This window comes from Triturus cristatus, chromosome 2_1, assembly GCF_964204655.1.
Source record: "Triturus cristatus chromosome 2_1, aTriCri1.1, whole genome shotgun sequence".
NCBI lineage: Eukaryota > Metazoa > Chordata > Amphibia > Caudata > Salamandridae > Triturus > Triturus cristatus.
The window spans coordinates 439,091,423-439,105,881 of record NC_140581.1 but is presented as its reverse complement, the minus strand read 5'-3'; the positions used below and the strand labels follow the sequence as shown (position 1 = coordinate 439,105,881).

Sequence of the window (14,459 nt, the reverse complement as noted above, 5' to 3'; positions counted from 1 at the left end):
AGACATGGCACAACAATTCATATAAAAACAATACTATTCAGAATTCATTTTCTTTAGCCATTATTTGTGTGCAAAATAAGAGCAAAAGTCAAGCAGAGCCTCGCGCAAATTAAGCAACGAATACATAAAAACACAAATTATCTTTCAACTCTATACAATAAATTAATATTGTCAGAATAAAACAGTAGCTAAAAAAATTGACCTAGTCACTTGAAGGCATAATCCGTAGTCTGCCACGTTTGTGCCAGATTGCCTGTACAAATTTGCTCATAGCAGTGACTATTACTGGGGTGGTGTCACTATTTCAAATTCTTATAGCCGCTAAATATTTTGTCAATTTCAGAATTCAAAGTATGGGAATAATCCATTTCCGGCGCAGGCCATGATAACTAGGACAGAAAAATAATATATGTGCCTCATTCCGTCTGCCAGGCTACACGCCGGACAAATGCTAGGGCAGAGGGCCTTATGCCATAGACTAGTTATTGATCTCAGGGGTAAAGTGCCAAGTAGAAAACGGATATAAAGACTTTTAGCCAGAGGGGAAGAAACTAAATCTAAAAATTCCTCATAACGGGAAAACGGTTTAATATCTAAAAATCTATTTGTTAATGTACCAGTTAATTGGTTATTTAAATGAGTATCTTTAATGTAAATCCAATAACTAGATTTCATGATATTAAAATCTTTCTGGGTTGATCTATAGCCTTGTCAGTCCCAGCTTATTCAACCAGTCAGAATTTTTTTTTACCCAAGGTACTGATTTGACACCCCTAATACATAAAAATTCAACGAGGCAATCTGTGAATTCCTTTAACGCCGGGGTGACCAATAATCGAACCCGGTAAACAAGTGGTCGAAGGGCGACCAAATCTGCAATTCTTTTAAGCCTTAAATCATAGAACAGGGGGATTAATGGTGTGCTACTGGGGACAGAGACCAGCCTTCTGGCAAATCAATTTTCTGCAGCAGCAAGTTGAGAGACGTCAGTACATCCCCAAGTCTCGGCTCCATATAGTGCTGCCCCTTGCGCTTTGCCGCAGTAAACTTCCAGGGCTGGCGAAACTGCACAGGAGCTGGTTTGCCTATACAGCCTATTAATAGCATTTGCTCTGTGCTCAAGTAGTAGTGTACTTTTCCTTAGTTGATCATTCCACTGCAGTCTCTCAATTACCTTAAGTCCTAGATAATCGAAGCTCCTCACCCTCTCTAGTGCTTCCCCCACAGCCAGTATAATTGAATTTTGGACCACTCCCTTTCCAAATACCAAATACTTGGTTTTATTAGCATTGAGCTCCAAGCCCCCTGACACACAAAAATCTTTAAATTTAAGAACAAGGAGCTGGAGACCCATTGGAGTCTTAGAAATTAGAAGGGGGGAGTCTGCAAATAAAAGAATCAGTAACTTATTACCATTTTGTGAAGGTGAGTAATTTCTGCAATTCTTCAAGATATCAGCCACTTAATTTATATAGAGGTTAAAGAGCGTGGGGGCAAGAATACACACCCTTGTCGTACACCCCGCTGTTTAGGGATGCATTTAGTTAACTCTCCCGCATACCCACACTGTACCTGGGCAAAGTGGTTACTATACAGCTGGGACATGAGATGGATTACGTTCCCCGGGACCCCCATCATATTTAAGACAGACTACAGATTTGTATGGGGCATGAGATCAAAGGCAGTCCAAAGATCAACAAACGCCACTAAAAGATTTTACCGTTGTAATAGGGTATATTTCCAGTGTAGTGTGGTGAATCTGAAAATTTGATCTATAGTGCTCATTTTAGAGCGAAACCCATCTTGGAGATGTGACGTGATATTAAATGTGTCTATCCAATGGAGCAATTTGTCAAGGATTTGTTTAGCAAAAACCATTAGGGCATTGTCGATTAGGCTTATTGGCCTGTAATTCGAGGGTGCGCATGCATCACCCTTCTTTTCTATGATTACAATCTCAGCCCCTCTCCAGGAATCTGGTATCTCCCCCCTCGCGCTATAGCATTAGAAAGCAGATTAAAATAAAGTGACCAAATCTGGGGTTCCGATTTATAGAGGTCCCCTGGGATTTTATCAGGTCCTGGTGCCTTAGCTGTTTTTAGCGCAGAGATGGCGTTCATAGTATCCTCTAAGCTAAAGGTGACAGCTGTGCCATCACATTGTGAAGTATCATAACACACATAGTATATACCATGTTTTAGTAGGAGATAAAAATGGATCACAAATCAGAGTTAGGACATTTTTTGCTCGACTCGCAATAGGCACCAACGCATAAATTGTCACAAAAAGAAAATAAGTTATTTACCTGTAACTACGGTTACCCAGTATTGGTAACTTTCATAGATTCACTTGCCTGAATCAATACCCGTCGTCGATATGGGAGTCCCACATAACGTAATCAAGCAGTATTTAAGGAATGCCACAGGCTATAATGACCCTGAGCCATGTTTAACATATCCTATCAATGTCATTTTAAAAAATGGACCAAATGTTGAATGCAGCCAATCAGCTGCTAGTACCCTCTAGAACTCTCCTAGCAGAGGCAGTTTCTCTCAGATTTTCCCATCACAAGTAAGAAGTGAGTATCTTATTGAATAATATGGAAACATACTCTACAGGGTGGGGGGAGGGGGTTCATGTGAATCTGTGAAAGATACCAATACTGGATATCAGTAGTTACAGGTAAGTAACTTATTTTCTTATCCAGTATTAGGGTATCTTTCATAGATTCAAGCAGTCACATCCAATTTTATCTTGTCTGTTGTGGATGGTGGGTGACTTCTAAAATATAGTGAAACCCAAACGTTTGAGGTAATACAACAGGACCTTGAAGGCTATACCTGTGCCTTCTGTATTATCACCCTTGGTTTTTTTGTTAAAAAGGGATGCAAGAAAAGAAATGCACGGGATATAATCATAAGAAAACCTAAATTATCGCTTATAAATTCTAATTTTCATATCCAAAGCATTAGCGACAGGTAAGAAAAAAAACAGCGCAACTCATAATACACCTTACTTAGTTATGTTTTACATCATTAAGAACATGTAAACATTTGAACTCACCACGAGATCAAAAGACTATTTCTAAGGGTTAGAAAGAGGCTTACCTTAATGGAAGAGATAGCAAAGCTCCGCCTGACCCACTGCTGCATCTGCAACCTGCGCGGACTCCAGGCAGTAGTGCTGCACGAAGGTATAAGTGGTCCTCCAGGTTGCAGCACACCAGATTTTTTCCAGCAGACGAGCGACTTTCCATGCTAGGAATTTCAATTCAGCTTTAAGAACGGGTTCAAATGGTCTTTTTATGAGTTGTGCAAGGACCACGTTGAGGTTCCATTCCGGTAGAGGTGCTCGCACTGAAGGAAAGGTACGGAACAGTCCCTTCATAAATACTTTGATGAGGCTTGAGGCACAAAGAGAAGTGGCGCTGGAAGCTCTACTATAGCGAGAGATGGAAGCCAAATGCACTTTAACTGAGGTGAAAGTTAAACCAGATTTTGCCGAGGAGATATGAAAAAATCTGTTGCGGGGATACTTGAAATGGATGCAGGCCATTTCGATGGCAGCAAAAACTGAATAATCTCCATTTCATCTTGTACGTTTAATGGTACTTCCCCCTAGATTTCGAGAGGATGTGTCTACATTCCTGCAAAATGTTCATGTCCCTAAATTCCAGGAAGTCGGGAGCCAGGCATGCAAGTGAAGAGACTCTGGATACAGATGGCACACCTGTCCGTAGTCCCTGGCCAGAATAGAGGGGGACATCTGCAGACATATGGGTCTGGCATCTGAAAGATGATGAAGTTCCGGGAACCAATGTTGCCTGGGCCACCTGGGCGCAATGAGAATCAGGAGACATCTCTCCAGCTTCATATTGGTCAGTTCTCTGGGGATCAATGGGATGGGGGGAAAAGCATAGGCATGCATTTGTGACCATCGCATTGAAAGGACATTGCCCTGAGACCCTGAGAGGGAGACCCTGCTGGCATAGGACTGGCATTTGGCGTTGATGTCTGTGGCAAACAGATCCAGCGCTGCCTGCCCTCATAGTGCAAATACTCCGTCCAGCTGGAACTGGTTGAGTTCCCATTTGTGACAATTGTCTGTAGCTCTGCTGAGAGCATCAGCTAGTGTGTTGTGTAGGCCTGGAACATGCTCGGTCGGCCCTGAGAGAAATCCCACGCTCTGTTACCCAGCTTCATAGTTTTTGGCATTCCTGAGAAAGCGTTAGAGATTTGGTTCCTCCCGGTTTGTTTATGTAGAACATACTGGTGGTATTCTATGTACAGACCAGTACGGAGGCGCCTGCTATTCTCAGTAGAAAAACCTGTAAAGAGAGGAATGTAGCCTTCAACTCCAGGCTGTTGAATGACTTTGTTTTTGAGAATTGAATCATTTGCCTTGGATTTGAAGACCCTGTAAATGTCTTCCCAAGCCTTCCATGGAGGCATTTGTCGTCAGTATGTAGTCTGGTATTTCTTGTAAGAAAGTGAGGCCCTTGGAAAGGTGTGGACTGTGACTCCACCATTGCATGGACGCTTTCATTGCCTGGATTATTAGAATGGTGTCTTCAAAGGATCCAGATGCAGCCACTGTTTCTGAAGCTCTTCCTGCAGAGGTATCATTTTGAGCCTGGCTAAGGGTACTAGATCGATTGCTGTTGAGCACATCCCTAGGAGCGACTTGTACACTCTCACTAAAATGGACTTTCTTCTTGAGATAGTCACAGCAAGCTGCCGTAGACGTGCCGGTCGCTTATTCAATAGGAAGGCCTTGAATTGGATCATATCCAACCTAGCTCCCAGTGTTATCTGACTGGGAAGAAACAAAGTCTTTTTGATGTTCATTGTCAGGCCTAGTCTGTTGAATAGCTGGAGACAAGCATCCATGGTTCTGGCCGCTTGCTCTGCTGTTGGTGCCTTCAGTAGCCAATCATCCAAGTAGGGAAATACTTGGTGACCTTGAGAACGTAGAGCTGTGGCCACTTGTGTGAGGCATTTTGTAAATATTCTAGGTGCTGACTTGAGGTCGAAAGGGAGAACCTTGAATTAGTAGTGTGTACCAACTACAGTAAACCTGAGGAATGTTTGGTGTTTCCGATGGATGGGGATGTGGCAGTATGCATCTTCTAGATCGAGTCAGGTCATAAAGTCTCCTTTGTTGAGGCAACGCAGGATCTCGGCTAAGGTCACATCCTGAAGGTTTGTTTTTTCAGGTACTTGTTGAGTTTCCTGAGATCCAGTATTGGTCCCCACTCCCCTGATTTCTTCATTGTTAAGAAAAAACAGGAGTAGAAGCCCTGATCCCTTTGTAGAGGTGGAACTTCCTTGATTGCAACTTTTGAGAGCATGATCTTTACTTCCTTGTGCAGTAAGTGAAGATGTGGGGGAGAGGTTCCCTTGGGTGGAGTAGTTGGAGGTTTGTTTGTTAACTCCAGAGTATGACCAAAGGCAAATAGATCCAACACCTATAGGTCTGATGTTATGCTATCCCATTGCTAGTAGAAATTGCAAATCTTCGCACCCACGGGAGGGATAGGGGGGGAGGAAGCTGGTACCCTGCGTCCATCATTGCTTTTTTCCATTGTCCCGCCCCTGCGGCGGTGTCCTCTTGCGGGCCCCTTGATGGGAGAAACTAGCTGTCGCAGATTGACGGTAGGTGGAGGGCTGATATGTTTGCCTGTATTGAGCATGATAGGGCTGGTATTGCTGTTGTCTCTACAAACCTCTTCTGTATGTGGGAAACCCACATCCTTTCGATTCCCTGAAGGTCATTTTTTAGGTCTCGCCTGACCGAGCGAATGCGCTGGTCTGGCGAGACTTTTTGAGAGGGCTCCAAAAAGTGCTACCAGGCCAGCCTAGAGCTACAGTGCATGTGCGTGGGCGCGCCGCCGCGCTTGACCGCGATTACTTTTACGGCCGCTTTGATGTTTGATCGCGATCACTTTCACGGCCGCTTGGCATAGCCAATAGGTCTCGCTTTTGGGACCTTATAAGTATTTAGTTATGCAACTGTTGCATGGCTAAACACTTATAAGGTCCCAAAGGCGAGACCTATTGGCTATGCCAATGTTTGACTAAATTGGAGGGTGGTTAAAGATTTTGCTGCGTCAGTGCCCGTTTTGATGGAGAACAGCGCATCATCGATATGCTTGCCAAATAAAGAATCTCCATTGAACGTCATGTTCAGGATTTTTGTTTGAACTTCCGGCCTGAAGGTGGTGGCCTTCAACCACCCCTAGCATCTTAACACTTCTGCACTTGTCATTTGTCGGAAACTTGTATTATCTATGTCTACAGCACAGTCAATGGTCTCCGAGGCCATTCTTTCACCCTCTATAAGGAACATTCTCGCCTCTTGTTTACTGTCTTCAGGGATAAGGTCCAATAAGGCTGCTATATCAGACCACATCTGTTGGTCGTAACGGCCGATGATAGCCAGAGCGCTGGCTGCCCAAATGGTAACAGCAATCATGGTTGAAAAGTGATTACCCATGATGTCCAATTTGTGTCCCTCCTTGTCCGGAGGAGTCGAGATTAGGGTAGGCAGATATTTCGATCTCCTCTGCACAGCCTGCAAAATGATGGAATCCGGCTTAGTGTGACCTGTCAGGCAGGAAGGTGAATCTTCAGGGAGTCTGTACTTCTTGTCTATTCGAAGGAGTACTGGTGTTACTGCGGCCAGCGTTTTCATTATTTTTACTCCCTCCTGCCAGATATTATCTATTATAGGGATCATGCGAATAGATTTCCTGGCTTCCTCCTTAAAATCATACACAAAGCAATCTGACGACGTGATCGTGGTACTTGTCACCATTGACAGTCCAGGAGTTGTCGTCGTCGACGATTATGATTTTTCTTCTTTTTTCCTTGTAGAGTCTTTGGATTAGGCTCTAGGACGTTCCTTCTCCTTCCTCACAGGAGAGGTGGGAACGGATGTTGTAGGCGCTGGGGAGACTTTATGATGCTTCCCCTTTCTGTGGCTTTTGCTCTCCTGTGAGGGTTTGAGGTGTTTTTTGCACTCACCAGAGGTATCATCTTGAGACCTTGATCTTTTGTGCGATCTGGATGAGCAATCACTGTCCTCTTCACAAGACTTTTGTTGCTTGGCTAACTGGAGCCACAAAAACAGCCTTCCCTCTCTATCCTCCAGAGTTTTAGAAGAAAATATCCGACAGATCTTGCCATGTCTTACCTCATGAGAAGGGTGGAGGCAGTAAATACACTCTTTATGTGGATCATCCACATAGACTCTCTTCCTGCCACAGTTCTTACATGGGGAAGGGGGGAGGGGGGTGATAGAGGCCTTTTTTATCTGACAAGTTGAAAATATCAATCTTCAGGAAAATTCCAGAAAGAGACTGAGCAGAACTCAGGGAGACTTCCTTCAAACATTGCAAACATGACGTGCGGTGAAAATGTGAGGGAAACTGCCTCTGCTGGGAGAGTTCTAGAGGGTGCTAGCTGCTGATTGGTGGCATTCAACATTTGGTCCTTTTTAAAAAGGACATAACTAGGCTATGTTAAACATGGCTCAGGGCCTTTATAGCCCATGGCATTACTTAAATACTGCTTCATTATGATACTGTGGGACTCCCATCTCGACGACGGGGTATGATTCAGGCATGTTAATCTATGAAAGATACCCCAATACCGGATAACCATATATACTTATTTACATATTTGCACCAAGTCAAAGTGATTTAGTGCTCTCAAAAAGTGAGGCAGGGAGTACACCGGGTCAGAGACCTATACCATTATGCCATTCGCAAACACAGTCATTTTAAAGTTATCCTTGCCTTAACTTAATATTTCACTTTTGTCGAACACAGTTGGAAAAGGGTTCTAATGGAAGAGCAAGTGATGGGGTAAACATCGACATCCCTATCTTGTTCCCCTGTTTAAGGCAATACTTCGAGATCCTATGCCAGTGTCTCTGATGTGGGGCCTCATATTTGGTGCTTGTCCAGTAGCCTGCATGGACCAAATCCTAAGGATTGCACTGATTGGGCAATACAGGTCCACTGACTGCTAAATGCTTTTCTGCATTCAGTAAGAGCAGCAGAACATTCTTATGTGTCCTTATTTCATTCTTTGCTATTTTAATTTTTTAGAATTGTTTCCACATTGCCCTACTGAGATGAAGCCTGAATGACCTTTTAGTGTTAGTTTGGGCTACAATGATACTAGTTGTGCAGCTGATATCCCCATCAACAGTTTGGCACCTAAATTCAAGAGAGACAGCAGCCAGAGTGTAGGATCTTTACTCAGTTTCAGAATAACCCACCCTGTCAGATCTAACCGAGTATGCTGAGCTAGTGCTGTCACAAAATAAACCGAAGAGCTGTAACAGGAAGAGTACCAGCTCTCAAAATAAGGTTCTATGTAATAGGTCCTTTGAGACTTGTACAAAGTTAATCTGTCAGTATAACCCAAAACTTCTTTAATAGCTATTGGGCTGTCTAAAGCTTCACCTTGAGTGTGGCTTATCTGTTGCCCAATGTGCAAACAGCTATGGGCCACAGCCACATCTACACCTTGTTAGTCACAACTTCCGACAAAAGCCTTCTGGGACAATAGCCCCATTTCCATCCATCATGTTGCACAAACATTTGTTATCGGATGCATAATAGGACTGTTTGATGCTGGCCTAGTCTTCGTTTATGGACTGAACCTGTGTTCTAAGCACCAACACTTTAAACCACTTATTGACTGACATAGTACACTTATGGCCTGCCCTCAATATAGCTAGCTGCTGTTTGTGGTGTGCCCTTTACTATGCTCCTGCTTTATTTAGCCATGAGGCTAAAGATATAAAAGTACCTTTAAGGAAAGTATTAAGTGTGTCCAAAAGCAAAGTTATCAGTTTCAATGTTATCATTTTCTAGCATAAAGTTTTAGATAGTTTTCTTGGACTTCTTAAATACACCATCATGAGGCAGATTATATTATTGAGTCTCTATTTGATTCTGAGATTGGGTATTCAGACCCCTGAAATCAATATGGAAATCAATTCATGATTTGGACAATATAACCTAACACATGCTTGCTGCTAAGCAGAATATAACTTCAGAGTTGTTCCTGTGATGGGACCGTCACATGATGATCAAACCCAACTGGCCCCACTAGCCCCTCTATGAAATTCTGAGAAACTACTCTACTCCCATCAAATTTCTGCTGAGTTTGTTGATCAATGCATAATCACGCTTAAGTCAGGCCGTGATGTAACGAGCCGCGCCTACCCCCGACATTCCGTAGGAACTACTGTTCCCGGCTGCCCTCTCCGGAGGGGAGGAGACACGCGCATATAATCGCGTACGACGCTGGGAGCGTCGTACGTGATACTGACAAAATTGCCAACTGGACGCGTTGGCAAGGAGAAACCGCGTTCTCGTGGAGAACGCCAAGAGCGAGGACATCGCCAAACCCGGGCTCATTTCCGAGCCACCCGTCTTGCTCAGCTGCTCGGCTGAGCGTGGAGAGAACCTTGGAGCCTGTTTTCCGCCGTGGCGGACTTGCCGCGGACCTCCCTCGGAAGCGGGAGCAATCGCAGCGTCTCACCAGACTACCACAGACTCCCCAAGGGGGACACCGTATCTTGGCAGGGAATTCCCAGAAGGACTCCGTGAACCATGGGCATGCCGAGAACCTGAGTGGTAAGCCTCTTGACGTCCGGATCGGAGGTTGAGAGAAGTCATTTCCCATTTTCCTTGATACATTTGGTCACCGCCTCTAGGCTTCCGGTGAGAAAGTAAAGAGGCTCATTTCTTTCTTTTGCTAACACTGGGACGGGCTGTGAAGCCTTTCGTCAACTGACTCAAGAGGCCTTTATTCATGACTATTTGCAAGGGTCTGTGGTGTTTAAAACATTGGCGAAGGAATCTACTGTTTCCCGTGTTGTACATTCTCATAACCAGCTCTAAACTTTGTAGCATCGTTTTCCCACCCCTGTGGGGGTTTTTCGTTCTTTCTGTTTCTTGATGCTTTTAGTTGGCCGAGATCTTCTATGCTTTATAAGGGGTTAGGAAGGTGCTTCCCATTGGTGAGAGACGCATCTTACAATCAGCACACCCAGGAAGAGAGAAGGCTGATGGTACGAAATGGTCTTAGCGAGAATGAAATGAGAGTAGTCAGGGAATTATATTTTGCTAACCTGTGTGTTTCTCTCATTTCAGGTATCCCTTCCCTTGCGGTTCCTTCCCTACCCTATCCCTCGCTTGATTACCTCTATGCTCTGTAAACGTTTGTACAGTCAGAGTGTGGGGAAATCAGGAGGTGGACCCATATGAGCATCACCCTGATCCTGAGGAGCTTGGACAACCGTGACAGAATCACGTACCCACGAAAACGTCTCCTCCCGGTCAGGGTTCTGCTCAGTGATGGCCACGTTAGAAGAGGTGATTCAAGCTTTGAGTTTGGTCCAACAGGAAGTAGCCGCTTCTCGAGCAGAGAACGCGGTGCTTAAGGATAGACTTGATAGACAGTCAAGAAACCCCTTTGTCCCGGGGGGAGCCTGAACCGCACTGTTATCCCTCGTAACTCGCCTTTTGTTTTTATTGTTTTTCCTTTTGTTTCTGTTACTGTTGGACTGACGCTTGCTGCTCTTCGAGAACTATCTTGAGCCACTGCGGGGCAGTGCCCTGGGAACGGACTGCAGCCTTGATATGTATACATTTCCTTATGTACCTAGCGGCCGGCCCGGGTGGTTGTAGGCCCATACTTGTAACCGAATTATTGTTCAATAAAAATTTTTTCAAAAAAAAAAAAAAAAAAAAAAAAAGAAACCCCTTTGATGTGGCTACAGGCAGTTCACAGATACAGGTGAATGTTCCCCCACCGATACCCTTGGCTAGTCCGGAAAGATATGCCGGCGACCCACATAAAATACAAACATTCCTAACACAAATCACGCTACATTTCTCTTGTAGGCCTACCTCTTTTTCCACAAACATATCCAGGGTAGCGTTCGCCATATCGTATCTCACCGGGGCCGCCGCCAATTGGGCGGTTCCGTTGGTCAGAAACGACGATCCGCTACTTTCGGATTGGACAGCCTTCCGGAGAGAATTCGAGAGGGTGTTCGATAGGAGAGCCACTACTCTCAGTGCGGATCGGGAGTTGTTGGAGCTGCGGCAGGGTAGGAAGGATTTGATCACTTACATGACTACCTTCAACCGACTGGTGGGAGAAACGGCATGACCAGAGGAATAACAAATGGCCCTGTATTACCAAGGGTTACGGGATGAAATCAAGGACGTCCTAGCCCAAATAGACCCCCAGCCTACCACTTGTACGGATCTAATAAACCTCACTCTGCGGTTAGACCACCGAATGTCCGAAAGGGGTGGGGACCGTAGAGGAAGAGAGAGAGGGCCGGTAGGTATAGAGAGAACAAACCGATCCTCTCCACCCTCGAACGAGGCCGTTCCCGAGCCCATGGACGTCGGAGCACTAAGGCCTCCACTGTCCAAATCCGAACGTGAATCTAGGCGAGTGCAGGGGCTCTGCATGTACTGTGGAAAGAAGGGCCACTACGTTAGGGATTGTCCCGTGAAGCCCAAGAAAAGGAACGTTTCATACTCCGGGAAACAAGTAGCCACCGTACGAGCGGAGTCCGAAGAACGTAGAACCGGGGAGATCGTGGGGGAGGAGGTAGCAGAATGCAAGTGGATAGTGCCGTCGTTGGGGGTTTCAGGGCGGCCGGGTGCAACCGCACACATAGTGTTGACCATGGTCCTCCGAACCGGGCGGCAACAACATCTGGTCCGGACAATGATTGACTCCGGAGCCACCGGCAACTTTATAGATTATGGGCTGGTACAGCGGCTGGGACTCGGTAGAGTGCCCAGCGACAAACCAGAGACAGTATTAGCCGTAGACGGCAAGCCGTTGAAATCCGGTCCCGTTACTGAGCACACGGAAGTAGTAGAATTAGTGCTCGAAGGTTCGCCACAAGACCATGTGGAGAACCTCGCACTGAACATTATCGAGGCACCACAATATGAAGTTATTCTGGGCATGCCGTGGCTATGGCAGCACAATCCCACCATGGATTGGAGACAGAAAACCATTGAGTTCAACTCTCCAGACTGTTTGTCCTTGTGTATGAAAAAGCATACCTCACAGGTCTTGTCCCTTGTTCAGGGTTACCAGGTAGCCACAGCAGCCGAAAAAGACGTAGTGTTGCCCGCGGAGTATCGGCAATATCAAGATGTGTTCTGTGAAGCCAAGGCGGAGAACCTACCTCCACACCGCGACTATGATTGTCGTATTGATCTCATAGAAGGCGCCATCATCCAGTCATGTAGGGTTTATGCCTTATCAGAACCAGAAACTAGACACCTACGGACATACCTGGATCACTTCTGTTCCATTGGCTTTATCCGGCCTTCTCGTTCACCCGCGCCATCCCCCCCTTTTTTTACGCCGAAAGACAATGGCGAACTACGCACGTGTATCGATTACAGGCAACTGAATAAAAACACCGTTAGAAACCGATACCCGCTCCCACTCATCCCGGTGTTGTTGGATCAGGTCAGGGAGGCCAGGATGTATACCCGACTGGACTTAAGAGGGGCGTACCACCTGGTGAGGATCCGGGACGGGGATGAGTGGAAGACGGCTTTTAAAACTCGTTTTGGTTTATTTGAATACTTGGTTATGCCGTTCGGGCTGTGTAACGCCCCGGCGGCTTTCCAGTATTTCCTTAATGATGTTTTAAAAGAGTACGTGGACCGATTCGTGATCGTCTATATAGATGACATTTTGGTCTATTCGGTCACAGCGGAACAACATACCAGTCACGTCCTGCACATCTTACACGCACTACAGGACAATGGTCTCTATTGTAAACTCAGTAAGTGTGAGTTTAGCGTTACTGAGGTAGAGTTCCTGGGAGTCATATTAAATCCCCGGGGGTTTAGAATGGCAGAGAGGATGGTGGAAGCAGTCCACAATTGGCCCATTCCCAAGAGCGTGAGGGAGGTGCAATGCTTTTTGGGGTTTTCGAACTACTATAGGAGGTTCATCCCTCATTTCTCGCAGGTGGCCTCTCCCATAACTAGATTGCTGCGAAAGGCAACCCCCTTTCTTTGGACCTCCGAGGCCACGGAGGCATTTGAGCAATTGAAAAGGGCATTCTGTACCGCACCCATCTTGCGACATCCCCAACCTGAGATCCCGTTCATAGCGGAGGCGGATGCCTCGGATGTGGCCACAGGGGCGGTGCTATCACAGAGGGACAAACATACAGGACAACTGCACCCGGTGGCGTTCCTATCCAGAAAACTAAATGCAGCCGAAGTAAATTACACGGTGGCCGAGAAGGAACTTCTGGCCATAAAAAACGCCTTCCAAGAGTGGAGGCATTACCTTTGGGGAGCACAACATCCGATAACCGTATACTCGGACCACCGAAACTTGCAGTACATGAAAACGGCAAGACACCTGTCGCAACGACAAATGAGGTGGATGTTATTTTTTGCAGGATATGAATTCGTGATCACCTTTAGACCAGGGGCAGACAACAAAAAGGCGGATTCGCTGTCTAGGCAGGGGGAAGCTGAGGAAGCCCCCCAGGAAGAACATAGAGCAATCATACCCCCCGAGCGAGTTGTATGTACCATATCCGCAAACCAGTTCCTGGAACAAGTTACCAGCAACCGATCTCCACAACAGTGGGAAAAGTGGGCCGCTCAGGATGTTCGAAGAACTCTCAAACATGGCACCCCTCTGCATGAGAACAAACTATACATACCTACCCACGCCCTCCGATTGAAGGCGTTCAACTGGTGTCACAACGCGGTCATAGCAGGCCACCCGGGATATAAAAAGACCATGCAGCTGATGCAAAGGTAATTCTGGTGGGGTAGTCTGGCCAAGGACGTGAAACTATGGGTAGAACAATGTGAAACATTTGCCAGAGCCAAAGGTGAACAGAACAAAAGCAAAGGACTGCTAATGCCTCTACCCACTCCATCGCAACCGTGGCAGTCAATCAGCATGGATTTTATCTTGGGTCTCCCACTGGATCAGGGATGTAAAGTCATATTGGTAGTCATAGACAGTCTGACGAAGATGGGCCATTTCATTCCCTGTAAAAACCTGCCTACGGCCAGCCAAACGACGCAACTACTATTGACCAATATAGTTAGGTTGCACGGAATCCCCCGGGTCATCATCTCCGACAGAGGCCCCCAATTTATAGCCCGGTTCTAGCACGTGTGGTGCAAGGGTCTTCGAGTGGAAGACGCTCTGTCCACCAGCTTCCATCCGCAGACAGATGGGCAAACGGAGAGGCTGAACCAGACAATCAAGAAATATCTACGATGCTATGCCAACGAAGCAGTGAAATCGTGGGTATCCTTGTTGTGGTTGGCCGAACTGTCGTACAACAATGCGTGGCATTGTTCGATAGGAGAAACTCCTTTTCGGGGCAATACGGGTTTCCATGCAAACACC

The 14,459-nt window shown here is 46.0% G+C and overlaps 1 protein-coding gene across 2 annotated transcripts in view; it reads right to left on the bottom strand.

Moving 5' to 3' along the window:
- CENPH (centromere protein H) overlaps positions 1-14,459 on the bottom strand; it is a 466,689-nt gene that overhangs the window by 65,598 nt on the left and 386,632 nt on the right. The window lies entirely within an intron of this gene.